The sequence below is a fragment of the Bos taurus genome, chromosome 3, assembly GCF_002263795.3.
Source record: "Bos taurus isolate L1 Dominette 01449 registration number 42190680 breed Hereford chromosome 3, ARS-UCD2.0, whole genome shotgun sequence".
Lineage (NCBI taxonomy): Eukaryota > Metazoa > Chordata > Mammalia > Artiodactyla > Bovidae > Bos > Bos taurus.
In genome coordinates this window covers 36413474-36431129 of record NC_037330.1, presented here as the reverse complement: position 1 = coordinate 36431129, position 17656 = coordinate 36413474, and the positions used below count along the sequence as shown (strand labels likewise).

At 38.5% G+C, this 17656-nt stretch overlaps 1 pseudogene; it reads right to left on the bottom strand.

Moving 5' to 3' along the window:
- Positions 1 to 1268: 1268 nt before the first annotated feature.
- Positions 1269 to 1857, bottom strand: LOC539546 (FK506 binding protein 1A, 12kDa pseudogene; annotated as a pseudogene).
- Positions 1858 to 17656: the final 15799 nt, after the last annotated feature.

Below are 17656 nucleotides of genomic sequence, written 5' to 3'. Positions count from 1 at the left end.
AACCCGGAGGCACTGAGAAATGTAAACTACTCAAGTCATCCCGTAGAAGTAGAAAAAGACATTTCAAAAGTCAGGGTACTCCCACATAATATCTGTTAGTAGTAGTACAAACATCAACTTTTCCTCATTTAACTAGATTTCCAGCCTCCCAGACATCGATAGCACAAGTGGTATGTATACTACAAACATGAGAAGCCAGCCTGTACTATGTAAATCTTTTTTCTTTTGAGAAAAGCCAGCATAAAGCACTTTTATTGCAATAATAAAACTTGAAACTCATGTGTAGTGCAGGGGGTGGGGGTAGGCTGGGGGAGTAGGCAGCAATTTCTCTCACCAAATCACTACACAGGACAGCAAAAGGGTGAGAGGGGGCAATGAGAAGTCAGAAACTCAGATCTGCAGGGGGAGCTGAGCATCAAAAAACAGGAGATGCCGAAGCTGTGATGACCAGCATCATTTTCTTAAGACAACACACTCCAGGATTTGTCACGATAGGTGGGCTTTCATGGGTATTAAGTGTCTACAAACAGCGCCTTCAATTTAACTTTGGATTAAAGTTCTTAAAATTTAGGAAGTAGAGCTTGGATAGCTATGCAATTACAGAAATCCTGGATATTCATTAGAAAAACCACAGGATTAAAAAAAAAAAAAAAAAGGCCAGGCCATGAAGGTTTCAGAGGTCCCTGCTGGCCTAGGGAACAGACATCTGCAATGTCCAACATCTCAGTGAAAATGATGTGCTTTCAAAAGGCAGAGGGTCTACAAGGAGGGTGAGGGTGGGGCAGTGGAGGCAAAGGCTCTCCCCCTTCCCACTGCAATTTTGGGTAGGGCTTTCAATTCAACCCGAGGACATCCCTCAACTTGGAGAATAATTCGGCCTTCAAAAGCACCTCGAATCTGCTATGGCTTTGCAGTGCAGCAGCAAGAACGTTTAATATATAATAGATAAAACTTTTATCCAAAAAAATAAAATAAATATTCTTGCACCTCACCCCAACACCAATTCCTAAAGTTAACCCATTATTTGTGCTGTTAATACTTGGCTAATACTTAATTGGAAACCTAGATCCAAAGGACTGAAACTCAATCTTCACCCCAAAACAAAAACAAACTGAGTAATTTGAGGTTTACGGCATATAGTTCAGGTCAACACACATACGAGGAGAAAGGGGAAGAGCAAAGCGGGTGGCAGAACACATTCAGTCTGGGAAGATGTTTACACAAAGAGTGTAGTGGAACATCAGGAAGAGCTCCATATAGACTCACTGTGTGCCTCTGGAGGCGCCGGATCCCTCTGTGGCACATCCAAGAACGGGGAGCTCAGGGAGGAGGCCACTCCTGTCATTCCAGTTTTAGAAATTCCACGTCAAAGATGAGAGTGGCATTTGGTGGGATGATGCCTGGGTGCCCAGTGGCACCATAGGCATAGTCTGGGGAGATAGTCAGCTTGGCTCTCTGACCCACGCTCATCTGGGCAACCCATTCTTCCCAGCCTCGGATCACCTCCTGCTTGCCCAGCACAAACTTAAAGGGCTTGTTTCTGTCCCGGGAGGAATCGAATTTCTTTCCATCTTCAAGCATCCCGGTGTAGTGCACCACGCAGGTCTGGCCACGCTTTGGGAAGGTGCGCCCGTCTCCGGGAGAGATGGTCTTCACCTGCACTCCCATGGCTGCGGTAGCGGCGGACGCTGGGTTGGCCGAAGGGCTGCGCGACCGGCAGCGTGGACCGAGACCGGATCTCGCGGGATTCCACGGCTCTGCTGTACTACGTAAATTTTTGTTGGCTCTGTTAATTGTGGAGGTGTGGTGGTTGCTCAAGACTTTTTGTTTGATGGGTTTCATACATCTCTTGAACTGAATAATAATTTTTGAGCTCTGTGATCTCATTTAATTCTGACAACAGGTCTATATAGTAGGTATCTGTAACTCCATTTTTTTTTAGGTTGAAGTATAATTGATTTACAATATTATGTTATTTTCAAGTATACAGCAAAGTGATTCAGTTATACCTACATGTGTGTGTATATATATGTATGTATCTACTCCTTCAGATTCTTTTCCATCATAGGTTATTATAAATATTGAATATATTTCACTGTGCTATATAGTAAATCCTTGTTTATTTTATATACAATGGTGTTTTTCTGCAGCTCCATTTTATAAATGAGGAAACTTAAGTTCAAAAGTTAAGTAACTTACTCAAGAGTTACATAGATAATAAGTCAGGGGTTGAACCCATGCCTACCAGGCTCCAAGACCTAGGTTATCCTGTCTTTTGAAATAAGTGCAAAAGAAAGAGGTTTATCATTCTGGAAAGAAAAACAATGATGTCCCACTTGAATCAATCTCTGGTCTTGAGAGGAAGTTGGTCTGTAAAACAGAGACCTTGGTGCATATCTGTCTTATGGGGAAAACTAAGAGCCCCACTGGGATCGCAGATAAAGAACTCCTGTAATACTTTCCTGTAAAATCCAGGATGCCAAAACCAAGTTGCTGCTAGGTCACTTCAGTCGTGTTTGACTCTGTGCAACCCCATAGATGGCAGCCCACCAGGCTCCCTCATCCCTGGGATTCTCCAGGCAAGAACACTGGAGTGGGTTGCCATTTCCTCCTCCAATGCATGAAAGTGAAAAGTGAAAGTGAAGTCACTCAGTTGTGTCCCACTCTTAGCGACCCCATGGACTGCAGCCTACCAGGCTCCTCCATCCATGGGATTTTCCAGGCAAGAGTACTATTGTGGGCTGCCATTGCCTTCTCCGGAGTAGCCCTAATGCATATGCAGAATGGAAAGGAATTTAGCAGTGTGGGCAAGATCACCTTTCTCCCACCTTGAGATTCACAGTACGAGCCTGGTTCAGCTCCAGCTGCAGTATTCACTTTTCTGTATTTGTTTCTTCACCAGAAAAATGGGTGTTGAAATAGTGTCTACCTCCCAGGGTGGTTGTGAGGATTAAATGAAATAACGCAGGTAGGTTACCTGGCACCTACGCATCAAATAAAGCGAGCAATGAAGCGACAACATCACAACTCCAGCTGAAATTAACAAAAGTATCTTGGATCCTACAATATAGATTCTGTTTTCTTTTAATTAAAATTCCTCCTGATATGCTTGATCAAGAGTCTTTATAAGGGAATAACAAAAGACATTTTAGTAAGATCTTTGTCTCAGTATTTTCTATGAGGGCTAAAGGCATGGAAACCCAATGAAGATCAACTAAGTCCTTCATATGATATGGGTAATGATGGCAAAAGGAACAGGTTATACTTAGCAATTTTTATTACCACTTATTGGTTTCAATTGCACAATTGTTTGAAGAACAATGTACTCTAAACACTGTAACCCTCAAAGGACTGAGGATATTGGAATAAATGTTTCCTGAGTGAATAGCATTGTTTTTTGCCAACCCAGGAAAATCATAGCAAAATCCAAGCTAATTAATATAAAAAATAAATGAATATCTCTATATAGGTCATGAAGAGGATGAGAAAAATGACACCTATTTTCTATCTCACTGACAAAGACACTTAAAAAAAAAAAAAAAAAGACAACGGCTGGCTTCTAGGTGTGTTTAACTAATTGGAAAAACACTGAATTTTGAGCAGATTCCTCTGTCTGCTGAAGGCTACATTTTGCCACCTAGGAATACAGATGCTAACATGAATTCAAGCAATGCATTCTGCACCATCTCAATACCTTGCAGAAAAGACACAGAACATGGGGGTGATGTGGTCAGTCTTTTTGACAGATGTACTCGAAGTTAGCCATCTCATTCCCAAAGGGTTAAACCACAGTGACATGTTAAAGGGGGGGAAAGCACTTAGGAAATAATCAATTTTCACTGCTGCATGCCACTTCTAAAAGGTTGCTACTGTAATAAAATTAGGATGCCACTTTATTATTGCAGTGAAAGTAATTTTATTTACTTTTTCAGTCAACACATACACACAGGGCGGTGAGAGCAATCAGCTGCTGCACTTGTTAGCTCACTGATTAAATATGTTGTCACCTAACTCTGAACTAATTAAAGGAAATTGAAGCTGTTTGTGCATTAGCCAACATGGTATTAACTTTGTTAACTGAAGCTTTTGAGTTTACTTACTCTTTTTCTCTGCCATTTTTTAAAAAATTACTTTTCTTTTTGACTAGCAATTTTACCCAAAACCTGTTAGAGCTATCTTTGAATCTTTGGGATATATTATTTTTAATAGCTATCATATTTATATTAATTATAATATCTTTTGCCATTTGATTGTGGAAGAAACACTAGAGAACTATAGAAAACAGAAATATAAAATTAATTAATATCTTTTAACTATATTTTTTCTTACGTGTGAGCCTTACATGTGAGTGGACCTATAAATTTCAATAGAAGCAAATGTATGGATGGATTAAGGAAAATCATTAAACAGCTGACCCTAAGGATAGGGTTTTTTTCCCAAAATGCTAGCTCTGAAATATTTATCTGTTGCTTTGTTTATTCTTTATGTTACTGGAAAAGCAACTTCGGGTCTTCAGAGATACAAAGGAGAAAGTTTTCAAAGTGCGTCAAAGGAAGGAGAGAGAGAAAAAGAAACAGAAAAAGATCTAGAACAAAAGTTGAACTAGGTTGCTGTACCAAACCTGCTTTACTAAGGTTGCTTTCCCAAATGAGAAAATACCAGTAATGTACTGTGGCTCAGACAGTAAAAGAAATCTGCCTGCAACGCAAGAGACCTGGGTGTGATCCCTGGGTCAGGAAGATCTCCTAGAGAAGGGAATGGCTACTCACTCCAGATTCTTGCCTGCAGAATCCCATGAACAGAGGAGCCTGGTGGGCTACAGTCCATACGGTCACAGTCGGACATGACCGAGTGACTAAGTACACAGCACACACACTTTGTACTTCTATGACGCATTTCACTTTTTCAAAACACTTTCACCTACATTATTCTGTGGAATCTAGGAGCTGACTTTTATAAATAGAAAGGACACAGTGATCCTAGGGTGCTTGTAAACGTACCATGCCAAAAAAGCTGTCGGATTTAATTAAAGGAAAAGTGTCCAGAAGAGAATCAAACCAGTGCTAATCAAGCAGCATGCAGGTTATCTGGAGAAGACAAAGCCTGTCCATTAAATGGTTGAGAATTCAACAGTTTAAGTAATATAATAGCAATTCCAAGCAGGACTAAATGTATGGAGATCAGCTGGAACCACTTTTAGCCAAGATTGATTGATTGAGTGGTTCAGAACACCAGTCAGCTAAACAGATAAACAAAGGTTTTTCAACTTCCACTGCTTATATCGACTTTAAACTCATTGTCTCTATCTTACCAGATTTTGAGAATTATAAACCCTGGAGATGAACAACAGGGAACAAAACTGGGGAGAAAGGGGGCAATGCTTGTGGATTTTAAAACACAAAATAAGCTACCTACACAGCATGAATTAGTAAGTGAAAAATAAAATTAGTAGAGTATGAGCAACACATCTATAGTATTAAATTCATTTTTTAAGAATTATAAGTCTATGAATTGGAAAAAAAATACCTTGGGTAAGTTGCTAGGCAGTTTTTCTCTAAGATCTCTTGCAGCATTAACAGATGATTCTGTGAAGATACCTTGAAAACATGGTTTATCAGCATCTCCATCTATAGTAGCATGTAGTTGTTTGTTAGTCATTAATGGAAAAGAGAATGACCCGTTTATAAAAAAAAAAAAGAAAGAAACATCTCAGGGTCTATCAAGTCTATTTTCTAAACTCTGATTGGAGCTAGACTCTCAGAATTTTCCATGAGTTTCTAGACACAATCCCGATACATTCTGGTGGCTGGCCCTTGTGTGCTGCCAACTTAATCCATCAACTCCTTTAAGTGAAAGCCCTGGAGAGCTGAGGCAGCCAAAGGTATTGGACTCTTCCAGCATAGCTGAAGAGACGTCCCCTCAATAGCTATGGAGACATGGCCCAGGACTGCTTTTTCACTAAAAGGATGTAATTGCTAATGTAGTTATTGACTTGATGGATCTGTCCCAGCTTAGCTTATTTCATTAGAGCTGTTTCCTCAGCCATTTTAGGATGAAATTTCCTAGGTATCTTAGTACAAAGAAAACGCCTCTCTTCCTTTACTCTTTTTCCTCAACATATTATAATTGATTTGTGTTTTTTTAACAGCTCACAATGTACTAAGCTATATAACACATGGTTATGATCCCTCAGCAGTTTATATAAATATGCCCTATGGATATATATGAAAGAAGCCTCCATATTTGAGATCCCTAAGATGGCTATGAAAAGCTTTGCTGCTTTCATGAGTCAGTTATTTGGGGCCATTGATCCTCTTAAACAGTTGCTTGATCATTTCCTTGTTCGTCAAAATGTGGGCAATGCAGCCAAAGAAATAGTGGCAGCCAAAAGCCTTGGATTTTCCTCTTTCAGGATATGAGTTTTGAAGTCATTTCTTAGCTGCAAAGTAGAAACCAAACCTTTACTTTTTATCTATTGGCAGAGAAAGATCTTAGTAATAACAGTCATCAGAACAGCTCATAAATGCAAGCCTGAAGTAGGTTCGCTGCAATAGCCTAAGAAGGTTGGTTTCTGCAGAGATGGCAGATTGCTTTGATCCAAATATGAGGACCCAAACTATTCATTATAACTCTAAAGATAGCATTTCTTGGAAGGGGCAAAGAAACTGAAATAAAATCACGTATGAAACGAGATGCCAGTCCAGGTTCGATGCACGATACTGGATGCTTGGGGCTAGTGCACTGGGACGACCCAGAGGGATGGTATGGGGAGGGAGGAGGGAGGAGGGTTCAGGATGGGGAACACATGCATACCTGTGGCGGATTCATTTTGATATTTGGCAAAACTAATACAATTATGTAAAGTTTAAAAATAAAATAAAATTAAAAAAAAAAAAAAGACTTGTACAAACTCAGTGATCTTTTGAAATCCAAGTTTTCAGGATTGAATGGTGGAATCCACTTGTTTTGAAGTGTTGTGAAGTGGCTTATGAGTGAAAGAGTTAATGCCATGCTTCTCACCCCAGCCCCTGCCACTCTGTAATTAAAGTGGTGTCAGCCTTCCTTCCACTATAAACCTATGGTATGATTTTCAGAGGTTTATGACTCAACTATAAAAATTCACTCTAGGCTGAAAACTGGCACAAGGCAATGAAACTTGAGAACACAGTTTTTGTAGAGAAAATCATTTCAGCTCTTTTAAGGTTATGCAAACTTTTTTTTTTTCATTTTCATGCTCACATAATGAAAATAAATCTGCTTAATATATACGAATTTTCTATGAGTTTATTGAATTTCAATAATCTATGATGGTTAGAGCTCTATAATACTTATTTTTATTTCTCTTCCTACCCCTGAAAAGAAATATTTGATCAAGCAAGTGTTGGGACTTTGCAGAATGTGGGTTGGAAGAAAACACAAGAGGGTATCTGGTCAAATTCCTTTTCTCCATGCAGTTTCCCTGATGATGTTTTTTTTTTTTTCCTCTAACTTTCTTCTGCACATTACTGATAGCTTAAGACTCACTCCTGTCTTGAATTTCTCAATTATTTTATAAAATCTGTATTACTTCCAGGGAGATTAAAGGAAATTATACTATTTTGGGGCTTCCCTGGTGGCTCACATGGTAAAGAATCTGCCTGCAATGCACGAGACCCAGGTTTGATCCCTGGGACAGGAAGATCCCCTGGCAAAGGGAATGGCTACCCACTCCAATATGCTTGCCTGGAGAACTCCATGGACAGAGGAGATTGGCAGGCTGTAGTCCGTGGAGTCACAGAGTCGAAACCACTGAGCAACTAACACTTTCACTTTCATACTATTTTTATCAACCGTCTCTAGAAGAATCTGTGTTGAGGAGGGTAATGTGATTGGTGCCTCTAAGGCCAGTGATCAAAACAGTTGGTTGGCTGTTATGGATGATGAAGAACATCTCCCTTTGGGAGGCAAGAATCTATCCTGAAGCAATGGAAGCAGAAGGATGATGGGTTTTTCAGATGTAGGAGTTACAAACCTATTCTTGTAGCAGCTTGTTTAGATAAAGCCCTTCTCAAGACACACATTATTAGATGGCATTTGCTTCATAGAAACTGTCATTTTGAGAATATCTTAAAAGGTATGAAGATCCATTTATGAATTCAAAAATTTATCCCTTGAAACAGCACATATCGTTAACCAAAAAAAGTTAGATGAACTCATTGTTTAAGCATGTTTCTTTCTTATTCTTGTTAAAACTGTAAACACAATAAAAAGTAGGTATACACTATACACTGTATATTATGGTTTTGTAACTTCCTTTTCTATTTAATAATAGATGCAAACATCTCCTCATTCCATTAAAAAAAAAGCTATAAACAAAGAAATCCAGTCCTAAATCTGTTCTCTGATGAACCATACATCTTTCCATATTAACACTATTTTAATCCCAGTGATTTAAAATAATTTGGGAAATAAAGAATATACTATGGAAATTCTTCAAAGAAAGAGAAAAATCATTTTAGTTACTTTAAAGGTGAATGTACTAGAAAAAAATGAAATAAAGTTACCTATATTAGCACCTATTTTATATCAGGCAGTTTGCTAGGCATTTTACATTTATATATTATGTTTAAGGAAGCCAACAACACTCCAGTCAAAGCTGATGCTTTCTCTCTTAAAGAGGTTAAAAGAGCCTAAATTGAAGGGAGAGGGTGAGGATGAATGAAAGCACCAGATCAGAGTAAAATTCCACATTTCCTTTAAAGAATACCCTTTCTTACATTCTATGAGCACACGTATGAACCCAGGCCACAGGCAAAAAGCGTTGACTGTCCTCAGAAAGCACACAGGAGAAATTAACCCCTATACCAAGTCAATCTAGCCAGAGGCTTGCAGTGATTTATACTCTCCCTGTAAGTTAGAAGAGCAAAGAGAGAAACTGTTCTTACATTCTGGCTCCCTTTGTAAAAGCTGAATATCTCTAAATGGCAGAGTTCCATCCTGACTCATAATTTTTTTAAAAGTTGAGCTTCCTCTCCCAAGACAAGAATGGAATATTCCAGGTGATGAGAAGAATAACTAGAAGAAACCAAAGGGGTTTTGGCTTGTGTGCAGCAGGCAAGAAAAACGTTTCCAATGACCCAATTTAAAGGACTGTAACCTTGTAGGACATAAAGAAGACACAGCAGCTGTAGGTTCTGTGATCAGAGGTGAAACAATTCAGTTTGACATCGCTCTGACTTTGCGGCCAAGACCACCAACAGAGCACGCTTGGCAATCTGCACTTAGGATCCTTGCTCAAAGGACAGACTGGACTGGAAACCAGAGCATGCAAAAATTGCTGATTGGCTGCTATGATTTTCAGCTACATCAGCACACACAGGAAGGAACACTGTCAACTTGGCCCTCACTAAATGCAATGGGCAGGGACAGAAAATGAATGTGGCTTCAAAATCTAGGGGAGAAATTCCTTCCCAATGAAGAGACTTTGAATAGCAAAAATATTTTTCTCCCAGGATGGAGTTGGGCCTTTGTTTTTGTTTGTTGTAGTGTTTTTTTTCAATGTATTCATAATAATTTGCCAAATGAGAATACAGACTTTATACATTCCCTTTAATATTATTTTTCAAATACAAAAAGGTATTCGATCAAAGGCTATATTCTGCACACTTTTACTTTCATTTCAAGCTGAAAGTTTTAACAAAACAGAATTGAGGTATAGGAACAGCCTCCTTACATTCTGAATTTCTTCATCATCTCTGCGTTTACATAATGTTTTTTCAAGTAAATGATCTGTGAGATAATAGGCACTAATAGATCAAAAATACTTTTATATCTATAAGGTCTTTTTTATTCATGAATCAATTTAAATTTGGGATCATAATTTATATTTCAGTGTTCAAACCATAATTAACACAGTTGCAAATTTGTAGAGGAGCTCTGAATAGATCTTGTTTTGTTTTGCTTTTTTATGGATACCAGCAAGAAGAAATTATCATTCAATTATTTATGCCTGAAACTATTCAGTTCACATTACTGAAAACACTACCCAAACTCCTAAACTATTAACCCCACTTCCCTGAGTCTAAACCCTCCTCCACATTTACGCTCACAATGTTTTACAAGCCGGTGAGAAAACATATGATGTTATGAGCATGATACTTGCCTCGGCCCTCCAGGATACTGCCCACTGTCTACACTGAACAGTGAACTTGTATGCTTCCTCTTCCGCCTCTTGATCACAGACCCCCACCACCTGGATCCTTGATACTGGGCTTCTCATTTCAGGCCAGGTTTCATTCCTTGGTTTCTCTTTCTAATCCTTATCAAAACTTATTTTTTACAAGTTGTCACCCTGGAAATGACCAGATTAAGTAAATTATCACCTAACTAAGATTCATCCTTCAGGTCTCCCACTAAATTCCACCTAAAACCCTCCCTTGAGCTTCAGATTGGATAACCTCTTCCTAGTATACACTTCTAAGAACCTTGTCCTTTGCAGGGTTCATGGCAAGTATCATCATAAAACTCTTCACATAATTGTTTAATGTCTATCTTTCCCACTCTTCTGTAAGTGCCTGAGAAATGTAATTTGTACCCATAGCTCCTGGCACAGTGCCTGGCATATAGCAGACCCTTAGACAATATTCTCTGCTGTAAATTCAATCGTCACCAGTGATTTAATGTTATTATTCCTCAAGTGTCTTTTAAAGGGAGAGAAAGGAAGCCTATTTATTGGGCTTCTTCATGCACCAATACTATGATAGGCTCAAAAGCACTACCTCATTGGTCTTTTCAGTAACTCTGTGAGGAATTCCTTTCATATAAATTCCTTATTCAAGGTTCCATAGCAAGCTCCAGACTCCTAAGTATTTTCACTGCATCTTTCTTTTGTTCCCAAAGAAAATAATCCCTATGATAGAGTGTACAACATTCCATTCTGGCCCTTCATTCACATTACAAAGGTGATCTTTTATGTTATTTATGAGCTTTTAACTGGTCTCAATGCTTGCCCTCCTGCTCCCTAAGATCCTTTGTCTACAGAGTAATCTTTTTACAATATAAATAAGACACACTACTTTCCTGCATTAAACCTTACAGATTTTTCAATGCAAATAGAATAAAGTCCAAATTCCTTGCAATGGGTGGTGAGGCCTTCTGTGATCTGGCCTCTGCCTGCTTTTCAGGCCTTGTCTCTTACCACAATGCCCTTTGATCACTGTGCCTCAGCCATGCTAGTTCTCTTAATTTTCCTAGACGATACCAAGCTCATTCATATCTTAGGACTTCTGTCCTCTCCTCTCCTTCTGAAATTGTACGGTCCTGGCATTCTCATGGCTGCATCCTTTTTGCCAATCAGGTACCATAAGATACTGCAGTATCTCCCAGAAATAAGTAAGTGGTCTTTTGTGTGTGTGTGTGTGTGTGTGTGTGTGCAGAATTTAGAGTATATGAAATAGGTTGAAAATAGTTATTTAAAATAATTATTAAGTAATTATTTTTTAAGTAATCATTTAAGTATCATTATGTATTATATGTTATAACAGACAATTTACTATGTTATTTATTATAACTATATAAGTATAATAATTTTATGTAAAAAATTTATATATATAATGTTTTACTTATTTAAATAGTTTAGTCATTTAAAGTGTGATGAGAATTACAAAAAGATAAAGCACAGAGTAGTGTGAGGTCTGAGAACAGAGAGGTCCATATTCTGCTCTGGATAGAGAAGAGGTCAAGAAAAGAGTTCCAATTAAGTGAGGTTAAGCTGAGCGCTGAGATGTAAGTAGGAGTTAGCCAGGCCTCGGGAGTGGAAACTGGGGTGGGATGGCAAGGGAAGAATGTATAGTCCAGGCATCTATAAGCACATGTCTGTCCTATTCTCCAGCCCAGACATCCCCTCACTGTAGCATTGCCTGTTCTCTTCATAGAATTCACAGCAGTCTGAAAATACATTATTTTCCTTGCTTATGGTCTGTCCCTCTAAACCATTAAAAGAAAATTTCCATGGGAGCAGGAACTTTATCAATCTTGCTTACTACTAACTAGACTTGAATGCTTAGAACAGTGGCCATCACTTAGGTGGTGATTGATGAGTGACTTTTACATGAATATGTGAAGGTCTTGAAGCAGTAAAGGTTAAAAAAAAAAAAAAAAGCAAGACACTAAAAGAAAAGCACTAAATCTGTGACATAAGAGAGAAAGAAATAATGGCACCAGGCAATCTGGGGCTGAGGGGCAGATGGGTAAGAAAAGAGTGGAACTGATAAGCATGTTAAGGAAGAGGGACTTTATCCAAAAGTAATGAAGAGATATATGTTTTAAGCAGCTTGTTATATGATCAGATATGTGATTGTAAAACAGCATTGTAGCTAAAACATAGAGAAGGGATTGGAGAGAAGCAAAACTGGAAGAAAAGCAGCCAGTATTGGAAAATTTTACAGTTGTCCACATGAGAAATGACAGTCTCCTGGACCAGGGTGGAGGCCACGGCAATACAGAAGAACAATTGGATTTAAAAAGTATTTGAGTAATAGAACTGAATTGATGTAATAGATAATTGGATGTAGCAAGTGAAGTGAGAGAAGTGTTTGTTCCCAATCTCGAACTATAGATGAATGATGAGCCGTTGCCTAAACAGAAAAATCACTGGAGGAAGAGCAAACTTCATGCACAGGGTGAAAGCCCAGTGACTGTCTGCCGTGGCTGGGACCCTAAGACTTCCTAGTCAGTGAGTCTAGCAGGAGGCGGGCAAAAGGTCCAGGGCTCAGGTTGGCAGGTCTGATTAAAGATAAACACATTTAGGTTTATCTGTCCACATTTAGGAGGGATCTCCATCACTGCCGGGTAATTGGTTGCTTTTGTTGTCACTGGGTATTCAAAAGGCTCTGGAACCAAGATACCTGAATTAGAATTCTGAGTCCCGTCTGCTGTTGTTCAGAGGTCTCCATCAAGTTACTTCTGCAAGCCTCAGGTTTTTTCATTTGTAAAATAAAATTAATGAAAAGACCCAACTCACAAGATCGTTTTGAAGGTCAAATGAAACAAAAGAAGTAATATGCATAAAATAGCTTTGCACAGAGTGAGCTCTTAATACTTCTTAGACATTATAGCCTTTTTTGGTACTAAAAGGCTACCAAATTCATGGACATTTGTTTAACGTTATAGAGATAACGCAAAGCCAACAAACTCCCACAGGTTAAATATTTTCAGTCTTCATCCACATATAGATCACACTGTAAAAAATCATCAACAACTACAAGTTGTTGCCTTTAACTGACACCATTTTGACATATAATATTCCATGTTTTTTCTGTTTTCAGATTATACTTTTGTCATCTTTGATAAGTAGTTGTGCTGTGTGCTGGGCTTAGTCGCTCAGTCATGTTTGACTCTTTGAGACCCCATGGACTGTAGCCCGCCAGGCTCCTTGGTCCATGAGGATTCTCCAGGCAAGAATACTGGAGTGGGCTACCATGCCCTCCTCCAGGGGATCTTCCCAACCCAGAGATTGAACGCAGGTTTCCCACATTGCCGGTGGATTCTTTACCATCTGAGCCACCAGGGAAGCCCAAGAATATTGGAGCGGGTAACCTATCCCTTCTCTAGGGGATCTTCCTGACCCAGGAATCAAACAGGGTCTCCTGCATTGTAGGTAGATTCTTTACCAGCTGAGCTACCAAGGAAGCTCAATAAGTGGTTACTGGAATACAAATATGCATTAGTTAAGTAAGGAGGTGTTGATATATACTTCCAAAGCTACATATTCTAAATTTATGTCATAATTATCTTTCCAACTAACCAATGAAAAAGCATTTAAAATGTAATATATTATGCTTCCCAGAAGTACATGCTGAAATTTTCCAGTGAATAAGGTGTTCCCTTTTTACCTATAATAGTGAATATATTATCTAAAAACTTATTTAACGTTATCAGAAATCATTATCCTATTCCTCTTCTTCATCAAAAGACCCGTAGAATAGAACTGAAACTAAGTGTAAGTAGAGATAAATATGTGTGTGTGTTTGTGTCTATGTGTATATACACACACATATAATCTCATATACATATCTATATACATATGTACAGAGTAAATAAAAATGGAATGTAAATTATAAAAACAGATTTTTTTTTAATTTAAACTTTTTATTTTTATTGGAATATAGCCAATAAGCAATGTTGTGATACTTTCAAGCACACAGCAAAGTGCCCCAACCATGCATATAGATGTATCTCGATTCTCCCCCAAACTCCCCTCCCATCCAGGCAGCCACATGACTTTAAGCAGAGATTCTTGTGCTATATAGTAGGTCCTTGTTGGTTATCCATTTTAAATATCCCAAACTCCCTAACTATCCCTTCCCTCTACCACTGCCCCCTGGTAACCATAAGTTCATTTTTCCAAGTCTGTGAGTCTAAAAACAGAATGGTTTTTAAAAGATAATGAATCTTGGCCCTGGAAGGGACAGTAAAAATCACAGTTCAGAAGCCTAATATTGCAGATTCAGTATCTGAAGTCCAAAGAGTTGGAATGAATTGCTTGAGATCAGGCAATATTGTATGGCAGAATCATGATGCTGATCACCTAATGCCTAGCCCAGTTTTTCTCAATTATACCATGATTAACAGATTTACTATTGCATTTTGTTTTAAACTGATTCTGATGGAATTATGAATATGTTTGCTGTGTTCAACAACCTGTCTCTCTACTACAGTAGCTACGCAGACTCAAATCACACTTAAACTGATTACTTCCATCTCCTTTATTTAACCATATATTATAGTGTTAAAAATAAATAACCTAAGATAGACAATTAAAAGATTCATACAGCAAGTCATTGTCTACAAAAGATTTGAAAATAAGGCTGACATCTGTTACAAAGAAGGATTAATTAGGTATTACTTTAAATGATGAATTCTGGCTCCATTTCCCATGAGAACAGTTGGTAAATGTACTGTTCTAATTAGGGATTTGGATCAAAATATCATTTTATCCTAATCATGAAGCCTATTAAGATTTTTATTAATACTATCAGTTTTACTAACTATGTGTATCACACATGTTTATATGACAAGCACAAATACTTTTCCTCTGGTGAAAAAAAAAATCCTACAAATGGTATAACATTTATAATTAGGGGTTATTGATCTAGGGCTACACTGCAGCATTATAATTCCTCTTTATCATAGCACACTTTCATCATAAAATGTATTGAAAATACTATGCCATTAAAATCTGTTCAGTACAGTTCAGTTCAGTCGCTCAGTCATGTCCGACTCTTTGCGACCCCATGAATCACAGCACGCCAGGCCTCCCTGTCCATCACTAACTCCCGGAGTTCACTCAAACTCACGTCCATCGAGTCGGTGATGCCATCCAGCCATCTCATCTTCTGTCGTCCCCTTCTCCTCCTGCCCCCAATCCCTCCCTGTTAAGATCCTATAAAATGAGTGACAGAAAAAACAAGGCTATGCCGAGAGGTATGGCAGATAGACTTTAAGTCACGGGCTTGTATTCTATATGGAGGACCAGTTCCTCCAAAACCATTTTCACAAGAAAGCTCGTGCCATGTGCCACACCTCTTATGGACTGTCTTCTTTCTACCACCTAAATCCAGTCATGTGATTTGCCTAAACTCCTACAGTGCAGCATCGGGAAGGCAGTATAAATAAGGGGAAAAACACAGAAATCAGCATATGGAGTCATGGGCTTAAATCCTGCCTTTACTACTCACTAGCTCTGTGTTTACATTGGTTACTTAAGCCCTTATATGCTTCCTGTCCTTATTTTGTCACATATTATATAAAGATAAATTATAATACACTCATTTCTCAAGGGTTGTTGTGAGAATTATATGAGCTAATTTATGGGTTTGACATCCAATGCTACTAAAAGAATTACTTATTTAATACTTATCAAATACCTCTCCTAGAATTTGTGAATAGTTGTTACACATTTTCAGAAAATACAGTAAGCCATCAACAGGTAGGGAGGAAGAATGGAGGAAGTTAAAATAAAAACATATGTATATGTGGAGATAAAAACTAAGCTGCTTCAAGATATGTACTACATGCTTACTTTTTAATGAATGTTTGATTATTTTATGAAAAAAATTATCTAAATCTTAGAGCAACCACAGAAAATTCTCTTTTTAAAATTTTCATGATAATGAAAGTGAAAGTCACTCAGTCATGTCTGACTCTTTGCGACCCATGGACTATACAGTCCGTGAAATTCTCCAGGCCAAAATAGTGGAGTGGGCAGACTTTCCCTTCTCCAGGGGATCTTCCCAACCCAGGGATTGAACCCAGGTCTCTCGCATTGCAGAAGGATTCTGTCTGAGCCACCAGAGAAGCAGAGGATGTTAAAATACCAAATCACCCCAGTAAATGATAGACACTTGAAAATGCTAGTTACCTGGGGGGGCTTTCTCTCTTGTCAATGGCATCCTCACTGCCACCACTGCCTGTTGTCACCTCAAAGGACAAGAAAGTACTAGTAGTTGAGACAGAAGTCACAGTCAGGGCTTAGAGGGGGAGTGGTAACTGCTAGAGAAATTTACTTAGATGGAAAGGAGGCAATCTTGTAAAAGGAACATGTTTGTGTTTGTGTATAGGAGGGTAATTAGATAGTTCATCTTTAGAAAAAAATCTATTGAACATACATCTTAAGAGAGAGCAGACTGTAAACAGAGAAACAGTTTTCAAAAATGTTTAAAAATTAGCTCCTTTACATATGTGCTCAGTCTAACTTATGACCATATTTCACCTCAAATTTTTAAATTTCTTAAAGCAAATTTTGAATATCTTTTATCCAGTAGGCCAGGCAAACATCTATGAAATCAAAGAAGTTGACAAACATCGATGACAAAGAAGTTTCTGGGAGCAGCAAACCTTACGTGGCCTGTCCTTTTAGAAAGGTGTTATAAGCAAAGGCAGCTGCCCCAACGCTATTATCTCCTTATCCTCTGAGCCTGCGGTTACTGTTTTTTGTTTTTTTTTTTTTAATTTATCTATTTTTAATTGAAGGATAATTTCTTCACAATATTGTGTTGGTTTCTGCCATACATCAACATGAATCAGCCATAGGTATACATCTATCCCCTCTTCTGAACCTTTTTCCCACCTCCCACCCCTTCCCATCCCTCTAAGTTGTTACAGAGCCCTGGGTTGAGTTCCCTCAGCCATACATCAAATTCCCATTGGCTATCTATTTTACATATGGTAGTGTATATGTTTGGAGAAGGAAATGTCAACCCACTCCAGTACTGTTGCATGTAAAATCCCATGGACAGAAGAGCCTGGTAGGCTGCAGTCCATTGGGTCGCAAAGTTTCGGACACGACTGAAGCAACTTAGCAGCAGCAGCAGTGTATATGTTTCCGTGCTACTTTCTCCATTAGTTCAACCTTCTCCTTCCTCCTCGCCTCTTGCCCATGTTCATAGTCTAGAAAGATGGTACTGATGAGCCTATCTGCAGGACAGCAATGGAGACCCTGAGGTTGTTTTTAACAGCCACCATGCCCTCTGTCTCAGTAGTGAGCTAAATCTTTGCATTAGGACCAATACAGATTAAAATTTTTAAAAGATATAAAGAAGGCCCATTTTTAGAATTGAAAATGAAAATAACTCATAGAAATCTATAAAGATTTTTATTCTTACAATTTACAATTACT